This window comes from Balaenoptera physalus (assembly GCF_965194825.1).
Source record: "Balaenoptera physalus genome assembly, chromosome: 18".
Taxonomy (NCBI): Eukaryota; Metazoa; Chordata; class Mammalia; order Artiodactyla; family Balaenopteridae; genus Balaenoptera; species Balaenoptera physalus.
The window spans coordinates 13,070,112-13,088,210 of NC_138899.1; the positions used below are offsets into that span (position 1 = coordinate 13,070,112).

The following is an 18,099-nucleotide window of genomic DNA, read 5'->3' on the forward strand; positions in this document are numbered from 1 at the left end:
TCACCCTGTGCTGTGTCACCATGGCAACAGCGGGCCACCACTTTGAGGCGTGCAACGGGGAAATGAGAAAAGGAAAAATAGTCACGGGCTGAACTGCTCCTGGTCACGAGCAACTTCTGAGGTGGCAAACGTGTTTCTTCCCATTTTATGGAAGGGGAGACTGAGGAAGGGCTCAGGCTCTCCCGCATTCCTGTGCACGGAGGAGCAAAATGTAAAACCTGATGACCACACCCATGGAGGTCACTCAGCCATTTCAACAAACAAACGAAAAACAACAGAGAGGGTGGGTGCTTTGGTATTTTGTAGATGAACCAAAAGATCCGTAGATGTCTATTTTAATGTACAAAACACTGCTCTCTTAACTACATATTTTGCACATTTTTTTCAAACACACAATTCTTATTTAAATGTAAGTAGTGTTGCTTTCCCGGGTCTACCGACCCGTGGACTCACTCAGCTCCTTAGTTCTCCTCTGCCAACTGCATTTCTTTCAAAAACATCCATTTTCCTTTAAGAGTTTTTTGAGAGGCATACTGCTGAGTCAGAAAACTAATAACCTGGTATAACCTGTCAGACCACCCTCAGGACAAGCTCTCAAGTTACCTGTTCATTATTTTTCAAAATGATTTTATCACCTGCGTTCCCATGTGCATACTTCAGTTGCTCTTCTAATGCTGCTTATTCCTGAAACTCGTCTGTCCTCCTTCTCTAAGAGAACCAACAGCTTTGAATCAAACAAAATCTGACAAGATAAAATGAGAGAGAGGAAAAAAAGGTAGAGTCTGAAAAACACCTTCTCTGGTGTGCAGATCATCCCATGGTTACCCACTTATGCTCTTTGCCTATTCCAGTACCTGAAATCTTCTTTTATTTTGGTCATTAACACTGTGTATGAAAAAGCAACATGTCCATGAAGTAATGCTTTTACATTTAAAGTATGATTTTCCTAATGCAGTCTCTTTTTAACAGGGATGAACTTGGAAATAATTTTTATGATGCCAATAAAACTTTATGTGTAGATGTAAATGATGTTTTGCTTATTGGAATGGGTCTTCTTGGCAGCAATCAGAATGACTTTCTTAGAATTTAACAGAAGTGTGCATCTAAATGAGACATGGATGGTTGACTTAAATCCAGGCTTCTTTTTTTTTTTTTTTTTTTTTTATGATTTTGCAAATCCAGGCTTCTGAGAGTCAAGAGATGCAGCTTACAAAACCATGTGCCCTTGAGCCAGCCTTTAAACTTGAGAGTTCCTTTGCCCCATCAATAGCAGGTTGTTTCTAAGACTCTACTGATCAACTGTCTATGAAAGCATTGGAAGACTTAACACAGAACACTAGTGTGAAGATTTCATCCCTGGGGTCCTTCCGGAGCCATGGCAGGAAGATGGCAACTGACGGTGGAAACCTTGGTGAAGGCCAGTGATAACCCTGCAGCCCTTGGCAGAGATGATCTTGTTTGCATCGCTTTTCCCAGGAAGAATGACTCAGCAGCAAACATTTATTAGGCCTGACTCCGCGCGCTTCACCGGGCCCGACACTATAACCAACTCCCCGTCACCTCTGCTAACAGGTATTCCCAGGTCTCATCCAGCTTTGCAAGTGATAGTTCTGATATGTTCAAAGAAAACTGATAATAAAGATCCCTGTCCCCGGGGGCTTCCCTGGTGGCGCAGTGGTTGAGAATCTGCCTGCCAATGCAGGGGACACGGGTTCGAGCCCTGGTCTGGGAGGATCCCACATGCCGCGGAGCAACTGGGCCCGTGAGCCACAACTACTGAGCCTGCACTCTAGAGCCCGCGTGCCACAACTACTGAGCCTGCGCGTCTGGAGCCTGTGCCCCGCAACAAGAGAGGCCGCGATAGTGAGAGGCCCGCGCACCGCGATGAAGAGTGACCCCTGCTCGCCGCAACTAGAGAAAGCCCGCGTGCAGAAACGAAGACCCGACACAGCCAAAAATAAATAAATAAATAAATATATTAAAAAAAAAGATCCCTGTCCCCAAGGCAGCAGTTTTAAGGGTTCACTCATATCTGTCTTAAGCTGACGATTTAGGCTGCTCAAGGGTGTGGCCTTCAGAAACAGCAGCGCTCTGGTCGCCAAGAGCAGAAAGAAGATGGAGTGTTTGAATGCACAAGGCCGTGGGTAGATTATGGACACGTTGTGGGTAACTGGCTCAGCTCTCCTCATTCCCCACCAAAAGCACAGTTAACTCAGCAGGTTCCAGGAAGTTTCCAGAAGGAAAGGGCAACCAGTATTTCTTTTTCCAAAGTGGAAAAGTATAAAAGGTAAAGACCCTCTGAAATGTACTTGACTGCCCTTGGGGACAGCCTAATTGCCTGATTGTCAGAAAATGCGGAGGGCTGGGAGTCAGAAGAGCTGTTCGTTTTTGCACAGTGACACGCTTGCCAGGAGATTTGGGGTGAGTCACAATCCCTCTGCAGGCCTGAGTTTATTCAGTCATAAAAAAAAAGGACCAAGCAGTGGTTTTCCAACTCGGGTGTGAGCAGCTACAGGGCCAAAGGTAAACATATAGCGTAATTTATGGAAGCATCAGTTTTACTTACAAAGTTTTAGGGTAAAAGGGGTATGTAATTTTAAATTTTTTTATACTAGAGCAGACATCTATAGCAGATAGAAGGCAAGATTTAGACGACTTTAGATAAGTTAAGGGGACCTGGTCCGTCAGTCCTTCTAAGCTTCAGGAGACCAACTCCTCTCTCCTCTGCTATCAGGATGCCTCAGTGGAAAAACTTGAGAAATACTGAACGACAGGGTCTCCAGGGCCGCTTCTACCTTTTACATCTCGGGATTGTGTTTCTCGCCTAGTAGTGAGAGGGATCTTTAGAGAGATACCTGTGATCTAGTGGGGTTTGGTTTGTTACCTGCAGCAGAAACACAAAGTTCATTATAGCTAAAGATTTCATCTGAATTACTAACCCTCCTCAAAGAAAATAATGCTTCTTCCGGCCATTCGCTTGCCTAAAATGAGCATGGGGGTGTACTCTGGACTTAGTGCTACCTTTGGGGCTGGGAAATCTAATATACCAATTAATTTACTACAGCCTCAGGGTCAGCCAAAAGCACCTGGGCTGTTCATGTTGCTGAAAAGTGGTGTCCATTGCATTTCAGTTGTATTTGCTCACATTGCACAAGAGTCAATCTTGTTTTAAGAAATCCGTTCAATTAATTATTTTCTTAATGATTTGCACTATGACCAAGGATGATTTGGTAATTAAAAAGCAGATCTGGAATTGCAGATCATTTTATATGCCTACATGTATAAGAATCAAATATTAGAGGAAGGAAGACTAGGTTTAAAGTCAAAAGAAGTCAGGGCTTCCCTGGTGGCACAGTGGTTGGGCGTCCGCCTGCCAATGCAGGGGACACGGGTTCATGCCCTGGTCCGGGAAGATCCCACATGCCGCGAAGCGGCTAGGCCCATGAGCCACAACTACTGAGGCTGTGCGTCCGGAGCCTGTGCCCCGCAACGGGAGAGGTCGCGACAGTGAGAGGCCCGCGCACCGCGATGAAGAGTGGCCCCCGCTCGCTGCAACTAGAGAAAGCCCTCGCACAGAAATAAAGACCCAACACACCCAAAAATAAATAAATAAATAAATAAATTTTTTTAAAAAGAAAGGGAAAAGGAAAACAATTTCCTCCTTGGGGAAAAAAAAAAGTCAAAAGAAGTCAAAAGGCAAGTTCAAATCAAGTGTTTAGACTGAAAAAAATATTTTCAAAATAGAGGCCAATGTTTTTCAGAGGCTATGGTGGAAATAAGTTAGAGTAGGAGTGTTAGTTGTCAATAATATTAGTTTTTCTTTTCATTTAAACTTTTACAACCAAAATTTTCACGAGCTACTTACTCCTTGGTAATTGCTAAGTGTCTTCCTTCTCAATCATAATGTAGCAAACTCCCCCATCATGCTTCACAAATGGAATTGATTTCTTGTAGATTTCTAAGTGTGAATTGTGGTTTGTTTTTCAAAGGGAAATCATAAATATTAACAAATTTGGAAATGATTCCGTGTGCTAATATTTTAATCTAAATATCTAAATGCTTCTTACTCAGCAACATTTATCAGCCAAAATTCTATACGCTTGAAAACACTGTATTGGAAAACTCCTAAGAAACTAGGTAGCACATTTTCTAGAATGTAAACTTCCAAAGAACACTATATGATAATGTCTGTAATAAGTATAATAAGTATGATGTTACTATAAAAAGAAAATTTTTGTGTATCATTATTTCTTAAAGGGAGGATTAGCTAAAGGATTTTTTTTTTAATGAGTGTGAAAATCAGTAGACTTGGAACACATTTAATTTCCTTGCATTTACTCATATAGCGCCAGTCTTTTCCTGACAGACAGACCTTGATGAGGATACAAGAAAATGGAGAGGGGGAAAGAGGCCTCTGGTAACGAATGAACAAGATCCACAAGTGATGTTTGCTTTTACTCACGTGTCACAGGTGTTTCTATCTCAAAGGAGGAAGTTTTAACTCATAAGCATATCATTAGAATGTAATAAGAACTTAATAACTATATACATTTCCACTTGACATCATTTAATCAAGTCATGTACTTTTGGGGGTACACTTACATGAACAGAACTATACATTCCTAATAATTCTAGGCTGAGACTTTCTAGGGTTGGGATGAGACTTTCATGTCTTTGCTTTAAGCACAGGGTTCAATGAACATTTGTTGAGTAGATAAATGGATGGATGGGTGGAGGGATGAATGAATGGGACAAAACAAAACAAAAATTTTTGGTTCTCCTTATTTTAAATGTATATATCAGTTATATTTTCTATAAAGCAGGAAACTTTTGTGCAGTCAGTCTAAATGTAGTAGCCTGAATTTTTTTTTTAATATCATAAAACTAATATTTATGAGATGCGTAAGGGTCTTGGATTTCAGTCAGCGAGATGCCATATCTACTGCTGGTTGTATTATCAGTTGAAAATTCTCTCGGGAAGCTTGCATTCATAGCAGGATATAAAATAAAGAGAAACCTCTGTCACGAACTATTTGTTTTTGAGAATTTTCAGAAGATGAGCTATCCATAATTTTCAGAAAGTAAAGAAACGGTGCAGCCGATACATTAATATATAACAGGAATACATGGCATAACTATTGGAAAAGAGGAGAAAATGTTATCATCTTCAGATGATATGACTACATACCCAGAAAATTCAAGAGAATTAAATTTACTTCTCACAAGGAAAAAGTGAGTTCTGTTAAACTGCCAGAAATGAGACAACTAAATAGAGTTAAATGGAACCAATAGTTTTCTTGTTCTCTAGCATAGCGATAATCAGGTAGAATATATAATAGAAAAATATATCATTTATAATAGCTACATAAAACATAAAACACCTGGAAATAATGCTAACTGAAAATGTTTTAGACAGACATAAAAATTAACAAACTTTACCTGGAGATGTAAAGTAATATTTGAATAAAATTGAGAGATATTTCTAGATTAGTATTCTTATCATTTAAAAATATTAGTTCTTACAAAATTACAGATTCAACACAATTTTAATAAAATATTAAAAGGATTTTTTGTTGCTGGAAGAGGTCGTTATGAGTATGAGAAAGAACTTGAAAATGATTTTGAAATTTGAAGAAGAAATAGATGAGGGCAGAACAGAAATTTCTGAATAAGAATCATAATATATAGAATTGGCCTTAGTAGATGGATACATACACTATTAATCTAAAACAATCAAAAGAGTTTGTTACTGATGAAGAAATAGATAGATAAATCAATGAAATTGACTATAAGTATCTTGAAAGAGATCCCAGTATACCTAAGAACTTAGGATCCAAGATAATAAGTATACACATGAGAAAAGATGCCTTATTCATATTGAATAAGACTCGTTTAGAAAAATTGAAAAAACAAGAAGAAAACTAATTTGTAAACTCAACTTGTACTGTCCATCAAAATAAATTCCATGTTGATTTGATTAAAAAAGATAAAAGACAAAAAGGCAAAAGAAAATATAGCTGAATCTTTAATCAAGAACAGGCATGCATGTCTTTCTAAGAATAAAAAAAAAAAAAAACATTGTATACAAAGAAAACAAAGAAGAACAACAAAAAGGTCGATCTTTTACGGCTTTAATAGGCCATCACTCGAAGCTTGTGACTTCTTAGTTCAGTGTCAGCTTGAGCGCAAGTAGCTATCTAACTTCCCCCGCAAAATCCCCAGTGAAATGACTAAAGTTTGATTTAAAAAATATGGAAGCAGAGTTAGAAATAAGAAAAGTGTATCAGCCACATGTTTTGAAGCCTGTGCTACTACTAGTTATACTGAAAAACCCCAAATTATGCCCAGGAGCTATATTAAACCAAAAAACAACAGCTCACTGATTTGTCTCCTTTGTGCAGTAGAAATAGCAACAGCAGTGGGGCTTGGCTGAGTTGGATATTTGTCATACAGGCTGAGCAACGGAAAAGTTGGGTAGAGAGAAGTAACCCCTATGACAAGAAACTGAGCAGAGGTGGCATATCCCTGGCGGGCACCCCCTGGCCACAACTCTCTCTACCCTATACTGAAGCTGTGCCACCACTGAACTCTACCAAATTGACATCAAGGAATCTTCTACTTAATATTTGACGAGAGAGTCTATCTACAGTCAGGTGGCAAGCAAGGAACTATACGAAGACTCCTCTGCCCTGTTTGAATAAAAAGAACCAAGCCTGGACAGACTTCTTTTCATTCAAGATGAATAAACGAATTAAAAAAAAAAAAAAAAGCAAAAATCTAGATATGCAACACAGATCCAATATGAGACCAAAGGAAAGATTCTGCAAACTAGAAAGAGGATCAAGATGGAGCACTCGAGATTTACCATAAAAAAGTGGGAAATATTAAAACAGCATCTTGCTCTGTGTTTTCAGTAAAGTTCAGTAAAGCTCATCCTCTCTTCATGGACTTACGAAATAGGAAAGGAAAGATGAGAAGAAAAGACAACAGACTGAATTGGAAAGGGACTGAAAGATATCCAGAAATAAAAATGGTAGTTGGTTGACGTAAGAAAGGAATCTAAGTAAACCAACATTTCAATAGCAGAGTACAAATCTTAATTTTATGCAGTACAGAGCACTGTCGGTGTACAAGATGTAATCAACGAGGTGGAGAATACACGAGAAACATTTACACAACGTAGAGAAAAAGGAAAAAGATTAAAATGATCAGAGAGCTAGTGAGAGATATGGAGGTCAGAAAACAAAGATCCAGCTTAAGAATTATTAATGCCCCTGGTTGGGGCAGGGTGGGGGGTGGGAGAGAGAGAGGGAGGGAGGGAAACAAAATAGAAGCAATAATTAAAAGATATAGGTAAGAAAGTCTTGGGAGGTTCAAAAAGGAACTGAGAAAGAAGATCCAAAGAGAATTCAGTGTCCTAGGCAAAGCAGTGAAAAGTCTGTGAATATCCTGGCAATTGTGAAGATAAAGGAAGATTTCTAAAATTATTACCCTTCCTGCTCAGAAAAGAGTTACCTACAAATGAACTGATTGGCTTCTGACTTCTCCTTTGCAGTACAAAACACTAGAAGTCAGTAGAAACATCTCTGTTGAATTTTGAGGGAGAAATTTATTATTCCAAATAATATACTCAATCATATTATATTTCCTGCATGAAAGTGAAAAATATTCTCAAATATGCAAGGGATCAAACACTACAGCAGTTCCCAGGAATACCACTTTAAGGGATATACCCTAAAGGAACAAAATCAGGCACTGGGATTAAATATTTATGTATCAGGATGTTAATCACAGCATGATTTATGAAAACAAACAATTAGAACCAATGTAAATGTTAAGTGACGGAAAATGCTAAATAAATTATGGTACCTTCATATTATTGGACATTAAGCAGCTCTTAAAAAAAAACATGTTTTCTAACAATGTAGAGTGTCAGGTCCAAACACTTAATCGTGTGATATAAATATTTTATATTTTCTTCTTTAGGAAGCAAATATTTTATTATCAGAAAACAAAACAAAAAACATTCTGAGACAAAAATTCTAAAAATGCCCCCTGGGCTTTTATGCTTGCAAACATGTCACTTCCTCATTTAAAACTGAACAATAGGTCAAATGTTACCAACATCTAGGGACAATCATTTAGAAAGTGTGGATACACTTTCCAGCCTGAATAGCCTCAAATGCAAGATAGTAGCAAGATAGGGAAATCGCATTATTTTGCTAAGTCTAGACATATTTTCATGATTGTGAACTTTGCCCAGTTAGATGAGATAATAAGCATATCATATGTCATAGCCTGTCGTCCAAGTTGCTCAGCAGAAATTATAATAAGCGTTACTGAAAAATAAGTCACAAAGTAAAATACGGTTTAATATTTAAACAACTTGAGGTTAATTTGAATAATTCAAACTCACAGTGAGTGGGTCATGGTGGAGGAGGCTGGCCAACTTTTAAGAAAAGAGATTAAATGAAAGAATGAACAGAGTGACAATGGCTTGCAAATTGTAGCTTTCTAATAATAGTAAAATTTGCATAACACTTTTCACAGAACTTGGAATAAAAATGTTAACTTATAACTGCTTGTTATTACTTCTAATAATAAGACATAACTAATGCAAAATTAACCACTAAGGCACCAAATGAGACAGTTTTAACATTACATTTAGGCTAGGGCTCCACCTTCTCATCACCTCCTTTGATTTTATAAGATTTTAGAAAAAAAGAGAGGGGATTCTAAGAAAAAAAGAAAGGTAGCTGAATTTGATTATTCTTAACGGCAATAATGAACATAGGGTTTCCTTTCGTGTTTTAAATGGTTAAAGATATTAGGCTATGGTTTGGTCTCTTTGGGACCTCATAGCACATATTTTTAGAAGGGTTGGCTAAGGTTTGGAATGAAGTATGAGTCTGTGCTACGGGGGACCCATAATCACTGTCTCGTGCTTTAATCAACTAAGCTATTCAACCATGTACAAGAGCCTCAAACATGACTATGAAATATTATGAAGAGTAAGTTGTTCTGCAAAGAATAAATAATTACACGTTAAATCCAGCAGTAATAAATATGGGAAGGAATATTTGCCGAGAAACATCGTTTCTAGTGCCACATAAAAACATTAAACTAGAATGAGACTGTCTGATGATAAAATATTTTAAGTTGAGAAAGTGTGATGCAGGATTTGCTATATATGCTTTGATTCAAACTAAATGTGTTCTAGATATGGGTACACCTAGATTTTAGGGTAAAAGTTACAAGTAGAGCAATTGGTCAGCAGATCCAAATATTAACTGCTTATAAACTATTTAAAATAAAAATAATGCAACTGAATCAAAATGTGATTAAAATATAGGGTAAGTGACATTGGCTTTTTTAAAAGCTATCTGACTAATGAATGAACTAAAGAAATCATCTAGAGTTCTAAACAGTTTTCATATAAGCAACACCACTGCCTCAAAAACCACGACATTTTACATTTGAATCCACAGATGAGTATCCCAGATTGATTAACTTCAACCGATCAACAAGAGGAACAGATATGAGAGAGATGATGCCTTCCCCGAGAGCTCTGAGAAGAACCATAGTCACGTTTTTCTAGAATGAAAAGCTAGTGGTTTTCTGTCCTAGACCTTAGAACGTATCTCTTCTCTTGTCCCTCTTTCAAAAGACAACTCAATCAAAAGACAATTTCGAATTTTAAAAATCAAGGCAGCATACCATTTTAAAGAAAAAAAAATCTCAGCCTGTCTTCTGAGGGCTTTTGTATTATTAACATGTAGCCAGGATTCAGGTGCCTGTTCCTCCTAATATTGTTGAACATAAAGAAACGAGTAAAACAGACTGCAGTCTTTAATGAATCCTGTTTTTGAAGAAACATAGTGGGCAATCTTAGAGCTCTCTTCATGTCTTCGTTAAAAGCTTCAATATAATTATTCTCATTAATATCATCAGCTGTCATTTACACAGAATTTTATACAGTGAATAAAGTGCTTCCAGCATGCACTATCTCATTAAATTTCAGATGTGGACAATAGGTACTCGAAGTGTTGGTCTGGAGATTGTCAGCCTGCACAATAAGGAAGATTTCCAATTACTAGTTTCATTATTTAGGCTACTCAACACTTTCTTCCCCAGATTACCGGTAGCAATCTCATTGTGGCCCCATAAGTGATTCAGATTCATGATTGCTCCTGTGCTATTTACAGAACAGCAATAAGTATATTAAGAAAATCTACTGGCTTTGCGATAAAGCTGACGGTAACCAGCTCATAAAGTTGATATCTGTGTCCTTCAGCAGGAAGGAAAAATCCCGTCTGGGGGAGCCTGTCCTGTGGTGTGGTTCGGTACAATAGCTCTCTTTTTCTTTACAGGGTCAAAAATTCAGCAAAAGAAATTAATAAAAAGCCTTCTCAGAGAAAAAAAAAAAAAAAACCCTCTCTCCCTACCACCAAAGCCGCTGCCCCCTCCCACCAAAAGACAGAGGCAGTGAATTTTAGAAACAGGAGTTTATTCACAGTGCTTAACTAACAGCAGACTTCTTCTGGATTAGGACTGCAATTTACATACTGTATAAAATGTCAGGATGATATTCTAGTTCCTTACACACGCTGCTGATTTTATTGTATTCTTTACATTCTTTATCCTCCTATAAAAATTTCCCCTTTCTAGGTTTAGATAATTTTCTAACACAAAGAGGCATTCACGTTTTCTTTTTGAAATAAAAAGGCAAAGTGGTTTGCGATAAACATTTGAAGTTCAATAGGGCATTAGCCCACAACTATAGATGTATATATATGAATATGTGTATGTATATGGAGAGAGAAATAATAGTAACCAACATTTACTGAGGGCTCTCAAAATGCTAAAGTTATAAAACTCTTATTAGTCAACACATTAAAACATCACTGCTAAAGTCCTGTTTAAAAGTTAGGATGGGTGGGTATGTTTAGATTCTGAACGCCAAACAGAAATTTCGGCCAGCTTTAGAGGCTGGCTCCAATTTAAGCTGCACTTTGAACTAACAGTCTAAATGTTCTAAACCTCACTTTTCTTATCTATAAAATGAGGCAGTATTATGAAGCTCTCAGGGCAGTGAGGAACATTAAATTAGAAAAACAATGTAACATTTTGAGAGTAATTGTCAAAGTGCCTAGAACATAGCAGAAGCTTTAAAAGAGTTAGTTCCTTGCCTCTGTTCCATTCATTATGTTACTTAGCCTAGAAATGAAAGAAAATTGTGCTGCGCTGTGGACCCGGCCCTGAGTTTCCGATTTGTTTTAGTGGAGGGAAATAAGCACTTGTTCACTTTCTTTCAACTGCAAGAGTAATGACTACAGATTAAACTATAACAAAATATCATAATATCATTTCAAAGGGCTCATTCCTGTGTTAACTGCTCCCCACCCTACCCCTAAATATCACATTCAGGAGAAAGGAGCGAAAGAAGAGTTGCAGAATGATTCTGTATCCTCAAACTTCGTAAAAATAAAAATGCATTTTACAGAGCTACATTTAGTAAATGCAACTTAATTTTCTTAGAGTTTCAGTGAGTTAGGATAGTTCAGTGGCTACCACCCTTGCAGAAAGAACCTTCGATGGCTGGATTTTGGAGACACACAGAAACTGTGTCACCTGCAGCATGGAAGCTACTACCGTTTTGCGGTCTATTCCGGAGCTGACTGTTGTGAGAATTACAACTTTCTAGCACTTCGGAAGGGCCTACGCCAGGCTCACAAATGGATGTCACTCAGGTTCCTTTCGGCCACCTTTCCCATCCCCAGCAGGCATGACCAATGGATCCCCGTGCTCTTCCCCTGTGGATCTACACTCGGCACTCAAAAATTTCTCAAAACAAGTTTCTAGGCACGCAGCCACCACCAACTGATTAGAGTGCCCTTGTGAGTTGAAACCACCCCAAGACTAGGCTAAAGGTTACCTTTGAACTACTTATGAAAAATGGGGGCAGAGGGTGCGTGCTTGCTGAATAAATTAACTATCATAACGTAATTCTAATGGGAATATTTACCCTACTTAGGAGACCAAACTTCTCAGGCATTTCATTACCATTCATTTAGATATAAATACCTGTAATACTACTTATAAATCATTCTTATCTCTTCATTAATAAGAGCTTCTTAAGAGCCATTATGAGATAAAATAGTCTTGGCCAGTTCACATTGCTGTATGTCGCTGTAATGAATAAAAGGGTACATCTTTATGAATAGTCTATAATTCAGGCTCTTCCATAATTAGACTGAAATGAAGTTTTATTATATTTCAATTTCATTTTCTATAGTAGTGGATAAATGTAAGCCTACCCCAGCGCAGACCTGGGGTGTCTTTCACCCAGATAAGCCTCTGTTTTTATGAGCAGTGTAAAGATGTACCGAGAGCTGATTTCTTCAAAACAAGCACTGTGAAACAAATGTCTGATTCTTTGGCCAGTGTGCATTAGTGGCAAAACAAACAGGCCATTATATCTGTGGCAAAGAATGAGATTGCAAAGTCAATGAGGAACAAGGCACATTATCAGCTGGTCTACATTGTAAAACAAAAGGCACAAAAGCGCTGTTAATACATGAAAAAGCCAAAGTTTCACGGTTCTCAGTGAACTTCAATGGTTGGTGGGATCATCCTGAATTTAAGTTGACTTGTCTCTATTTAGTTTCCATATTTTCCTTACCAGAGGACACGTTTCCCTTTCTGATCATGATCTACTCAGCAGTATTATTGGGTACTGGCCTCTTTTTCTCTCTGTATCTCTCAATTTGTTGCTCTTAAAATTATAGCCTGTGTTTATTCAGGACAGCTAAAAAAAAGTCAACATGTTTGAAACGCAAGCAAACAAATTCACTGCAAATATTTTCATGAGTGCGGGTTTTTCTTTGGGCATGTGGTAATATTTGAAATAAATTAAACACAACTAAAGAATCACATTGGAATTTTGCAAGCATTTCCATGACCTAACCCTGTAATGCTAATGCCTTTAAACTATGAGGAATTTTGAAACCACCATTATCCAATGTCATGTGAGACGAATTTTTTTTTTTTTTATTTCGTCATTTTTAGCCAGCGGGGAGGGCAGGAGACGGTCCACGCTGTGGCCAAAAAGAAGGGTGCGGTTCCTTTTCTTACCTTTTTGATGGTGTGGGAGATGGTGGTGTAGGGAGAACAAGCAGGAATCTGCAGAGAAGTTTTACTTTGACCCTTTTCTCCTGATGTTTCTGATGAATGATAACAAAACAAGATCTAGGCTGCAGGACAAAAATCTCCCTAAATATCTAGCCCTATCCATGCTGAATAAAATAGTCTTGTTTCCGTGCATCTACATTATGCTATCTGCTGCCATATTAGCTCTTAATTCATGTGTTTTTCCCTTGAAGGGTAGGAGGAAAGAGGCAAAAAAAAAAAAAAAAATCTAACTGCCTAGTAGTTTTAGTTTATAGATGAGACTTGATAAGCCTCAGAAGCCACTAATTAAAAGGAGCATGCTAATTAGGAGATTGGGACAGCCTTCTCCCCTTTCTTTGCTGGCTGTCATTTGGTGCATCCTACAAGGTCCCCGATCAAATGTCCCTTCGTGGAAAGTCATTCCCAACCCTGTCCCCCATCCGCACTGCCCCAGAGAGCCACTCTCACTCTCCCTGACCACTGTGACCCCCTCTCATGTCCTTGAAGTTGACCTTGTTGTTGTTGAGTCTGGCTTGAACATGAGCCAACTGAGCCCAGGTGCCAGGCTAACCCATCTTTCTAGCTCAGCACCCAGAACAGCGTCTGGGTACTCACCTAGGCTCTGTTGACAGATTGACTGACCAAATAAATAAATGATCCAAGAGCAGTTCCTATGAAAATTTAAGGGCCTTAATTTTCCATCCTCCAGAGTGAACTGAAAATCGATTTACCTAAGCTGCAGTGAAACTTGATGTGTCCAAGGAGCACTGTCTTGTGATCAACTTTCTCTCCTACATCCACTGTCCACGGCTGCTACTGGCCACTGCTGCAGACAGTCACGTGGGGGAGGATGGAGGAGGGGAGGATCGGGGTGGTGACACTCTGAGCTTGCGCCTAAGCTCTGGGGGTCGAGGCGGAAACGGATGGAGACTCCACCACAGGAGCGCATCCACTCAGGCAGGGGGAGGGGGACAGGCCGTGTGTTGGGTGTGGAGCCCTTAGTCTTAGACTAAGAAGACTTAGTCTTCTCTCATTTCTCCTTCCACCAGCACCCCTTCAGAGGATGATGTCAGTGGAAAATGACTCCATAATACATGCCACTTACAGTAGCATCCCCACAGACCCAAGCTTAACTGTACTCAAGCTGTCAATCAAATAACACAAAGGTGAAAAAAAAATAACAAGTTCTGCTCATTCCATGCTTTTTTAACAACTCTTAGGTGCCCCACCCCAGGGGCTCCAGGGGCCAGGGAAATTCCTGTTTCTTATTATGTTTACTGGAATGAATGATCCTCTTCCAGACCTTAAAGTCCTTGGGAACTGGGAATGTCCTATACGTTTCTATGTTCCCTGCGGGGCCCGGGACAAGCACCAGGCAGGCACCAGGCTGTATCCTGCAAAATCAAAAGCTCATGGTCAGGATTGTATTTTGGGTAGAAGACGGCAGGAAGCAAGCCTGTTGATGCTACTATTGTCTAACTGAGGGGCGTGGATGTAAAATCCCTCTGAGCTGATCAAGGGGCCTCATCCTGGTTGGCCTGACCCACCCCAGGGAGCCAACAAGGGCCCTGTAGAGAGAGGTGGCCCCGCAGGGCACGGGCTATGTCTCAGATGGCTGATGGAGCCTGAAGAATGAAGGAACTCTACCCATGTGCCTGCTCCCTGCTTTTTCCTATCTCCAAACACCCCAAAGCACAAGGAGGGGCATAAGAAAATGCCTTTTAGGTTTCCAAGGACACTTTTTGTAATCGAAGTCTCTGGAGGTCCAGCAAAGTGGGTGGTTTTGCTAAAGTCCTACCCATTTCACTGCAGCCAACCCTGGGTTGAGAAAGACACCTTCTCCAGGTTGTGGGAACGCAGGCCTTTCCTTGTAGCTTCAGCAGGCATCGGAAGCGTCCTGAATCAGGCAATTTCCTTTCTGTGGAGCCCCATGTGTGTGCACAATAAGAGCTCATTTCCTCCTATTGGCTTTTGTTTAAATGGTTGCCTTTGATATGGGATGTGTTCCGCTCTCCTTCGAAATTATCTAAATCCAGGCATCCTTCTCAACTCAGGAGCCACTCCAGTTGGAGTCAGGCCCAATTGGTTTAACTCTAATGGCCTTTCCCTCCCTCCTGCCTTAGATTAAGCAGTTAAGTGCCTGGGGCCCTTAATCCAAACAGAGTTACAGTTAGGGTTCTCCATTGTGTCCGTGTGTGTGTGTGTGTGTGTGTGTGTGTGTGTGTGTGTGTGTGTGTGTGTATTTTCAAGATATGCATGCACATGTATGTCTTAACACCTCAGTGCAATTGCTAGCTACCAATCCTCTTCGTTTTGCTTGCTTTCTATAGCATCTGCGGACAGGCACACAGTTGGGTTTTAATCAGCACATTCTGAATGGAGGGAATGAGTCTTTTGAAAATGATTCACAATGAATTTGAAGATTTGCAGATAGACCGAGCTGAAACTAAGACTTTTCTATCCCAGAGTATCATAAATTTCTCTTTGCACTCCAACCCCTGTTTTTGAATTTCTTTCTCACTTTTCCGTTATTTCTCCCTGTGTGTTGATCAAATGGACTCTGTACCACACTTCTTTCTTCCTGTTTGTGTGTGACCCAGATCTCATGACCTGGAGCACCAGCAAGGCTCTAACTTGTGAAGATACTTCTGCTGTTGATGGCTTCGCAGTGGGAAAAAAAAAAAAAGGACATGTGACATTGAGCCTTCCAACACAGGCAACTGGGTTACTACATCCAGGAAGGAAGGAGCGCGTGGTTGCAGGAAACACCTTGGAGCAGTCCTTGCTTATTTATTCTCTAAGCAACAAAGAGTCAACCTTTCCTCAGGGACCAGAGGGCCAGAATGGACTGGCAGATGTCAGGAGTGTATCCGGGCCTCAGAGGAAATTCATTCATTCATTCATTCATTCATTCATTCATTCATTTCCAAAAGTTGAAGTTCAGGAATTTAGTCTCCACGTGAGCCAGTTATCATCTGCTTCAACGACCTAAAAGCAGCCTGAGTGGGGACAGAATCCACTTTATCTTTGCCAGAACAGCTCAAGGCACGGGCAGTCACAGAGCTGGGCTAAGGGCTCCACTTTCACACACACGCTGTATGAAACTTCTTGCAAGTGGCTCAGTCCTCCTGTTTTCAAAAGCAACAGCATTCCTTCAGTCCAAGGTAACATGCTGCAGTGTCTTACCATCCTTACCAAATACAAGCCTTCCCCAAAGTCTGGTATAGCATTATTTTGTAAACTATAAAGCCTTCTTGCATTTTGCTGAGAAAACAGTGCAGTCTGTGAGTAATAACAAGACTTTAAGAAACTGCAGAAATAGTCATGGTGAAGCCCCTACCCTTTCTGGAATTGTTTGGAGGGTATGTAGCATTCACTGGGGATTAGTCCTCAGTAGTTTCATGTTCACCCAGAGAAAGATACCCAAATATTCTGTACTGAGTGTTTACTCTGTGCCGTAGAGAAAGTTCTGTATATGGGTAATCTCACGCAATCCTAACCATCACCCCGAGAAGTGAGTATTACTATCCTCATTTTAAAGATGAGAAAACTGAGATTCAAAGACATTTTGTAATTTGCCTGAAGTTGCGCATCTAGTCTGCGGCCCAGCCAGAATCTGAATGCAGGGTTTGAATTTGACCTGAATGCAGGTCTCTTAACCTCTGTGCCAGGAGGTCTGTTAGTCATTTGTGTTCCAATCACTCTGTGGTTTTACAATAAATGTAGATTCCTGGGCCCTACCCCAGACGTCCCAAGTCAGAATCTCAGAGGCTGAGGCCTAGGAATCTGTCATCTGTTTTATTTTTTTAACAAGCTTCCCAAGAGTTTGTGCAGCCAATGAAACCAGGGTTTGGAGTCACTGGTAAGGGCTTTTGAAATGGGTTCAGAAAGAAAACACAACTTCTTTCTTCTCCTGAGGTTAGAGTTGGGTGGGGCAGCGAATGTAGTACAGACATACGACCTTGTCCCAGTGGCTACAAGAGCTCACTGTGGCCTGGACTGCGGGCATGTTTATTTTTTACTTAGTTTTCAAGTGGCCCCCAAGCGCGAATAAATAGGCCAATCCGTTTTGTGAGATGTGCTGCACATTTTGTGCAGCTAAGCATAATCAGAAGTATCTGTCCTACTGCAACTAAGCAACTAAAACTTATTTTCAAAGTTAGGGCACTCCGGATAACTCCCCAGTTGATGCATTTCACCCTTCGTCTCTCTCTGCCCGTTGCCTTCATCAGCAAAACTTCTTCTGTGAAGTTTCAGTGAAAAAAGAGCCCTAGCTGAAGGGGTCAAGGTTTAGCTGGCCCCTCTCCAGTACTAAACGACAGCTTCATACAAATGTGCACAATCTCTGGGGGGAAATGCATTCTCTCTGTGTCTGTGATAGAAACTTCTGGGTGTATTTGGGTGGATGATGGACTATGTATTTCTGTAAGCATGACTCGTGGCTAATAATCATCTCTAGAAAGGCCTGCCTCAATTATAAAATACTTTAATCATTCAATCGTGTCCCACAAACATTTATCGAACACCTACTTCTTACGGGACGTTGGTTCAAGTTTAAATTGCACGAGGATTACTAAAATAAGGAGCTTTAAAAACATTCCACACGCAATATCTCTATTGACAGATTGTTATTTCAGAAAAGGGTGCTAGGCCCACGGATTCTCTTTTTGCTGAACCCAGTGAGATGAAGGAAAAAGCTAAGGAGAATGAGTAAATAACAAAGCAACAACCAAATAACATTGGTATAGCACTTTAGAAAGAAGTGGCAGTCATTGCATTTTAGTTAAGCCTGCAGTGATGCAAAGCTCATCTTTAATTAATAATTGGGGATCGATGCAGTATATTGGCCTCACCCCACGATGGTTATTTTGAATAGAGCAGGATTCATTTCAAGGCAAAGGCCTCTCGGAGTCTCCCTGGAGAAGCATT

General features: G+C 39.9%; 1 protein-coding gene across 11 annotated transcripts in view; it reads right to left on the reverse strand.

The window, feature by feature from the left end:
* Nucleotides 1-18,099, reverse strand: part of MBNL2 (muscleblind like splicing regulator 2) — a 158,444-nt gene that overhangs the window by 123,741 nt on the left and 16,604 nt on the right. The window contains exon 2 of one of the 11 annotated variants that reach the window (XM_082434678.1): nt 636-742. The exons of the other annotated variants lie outside the window; for them this stretch is intronic. The gene's annotated coding sequence lies outside the window, so the exon portion shown is untranslated. The remainder of the gene's footprint in view (nt 1-635; nt 743-18,099) is intronic. 11 annotated transcript variants of the gene reach the window in all.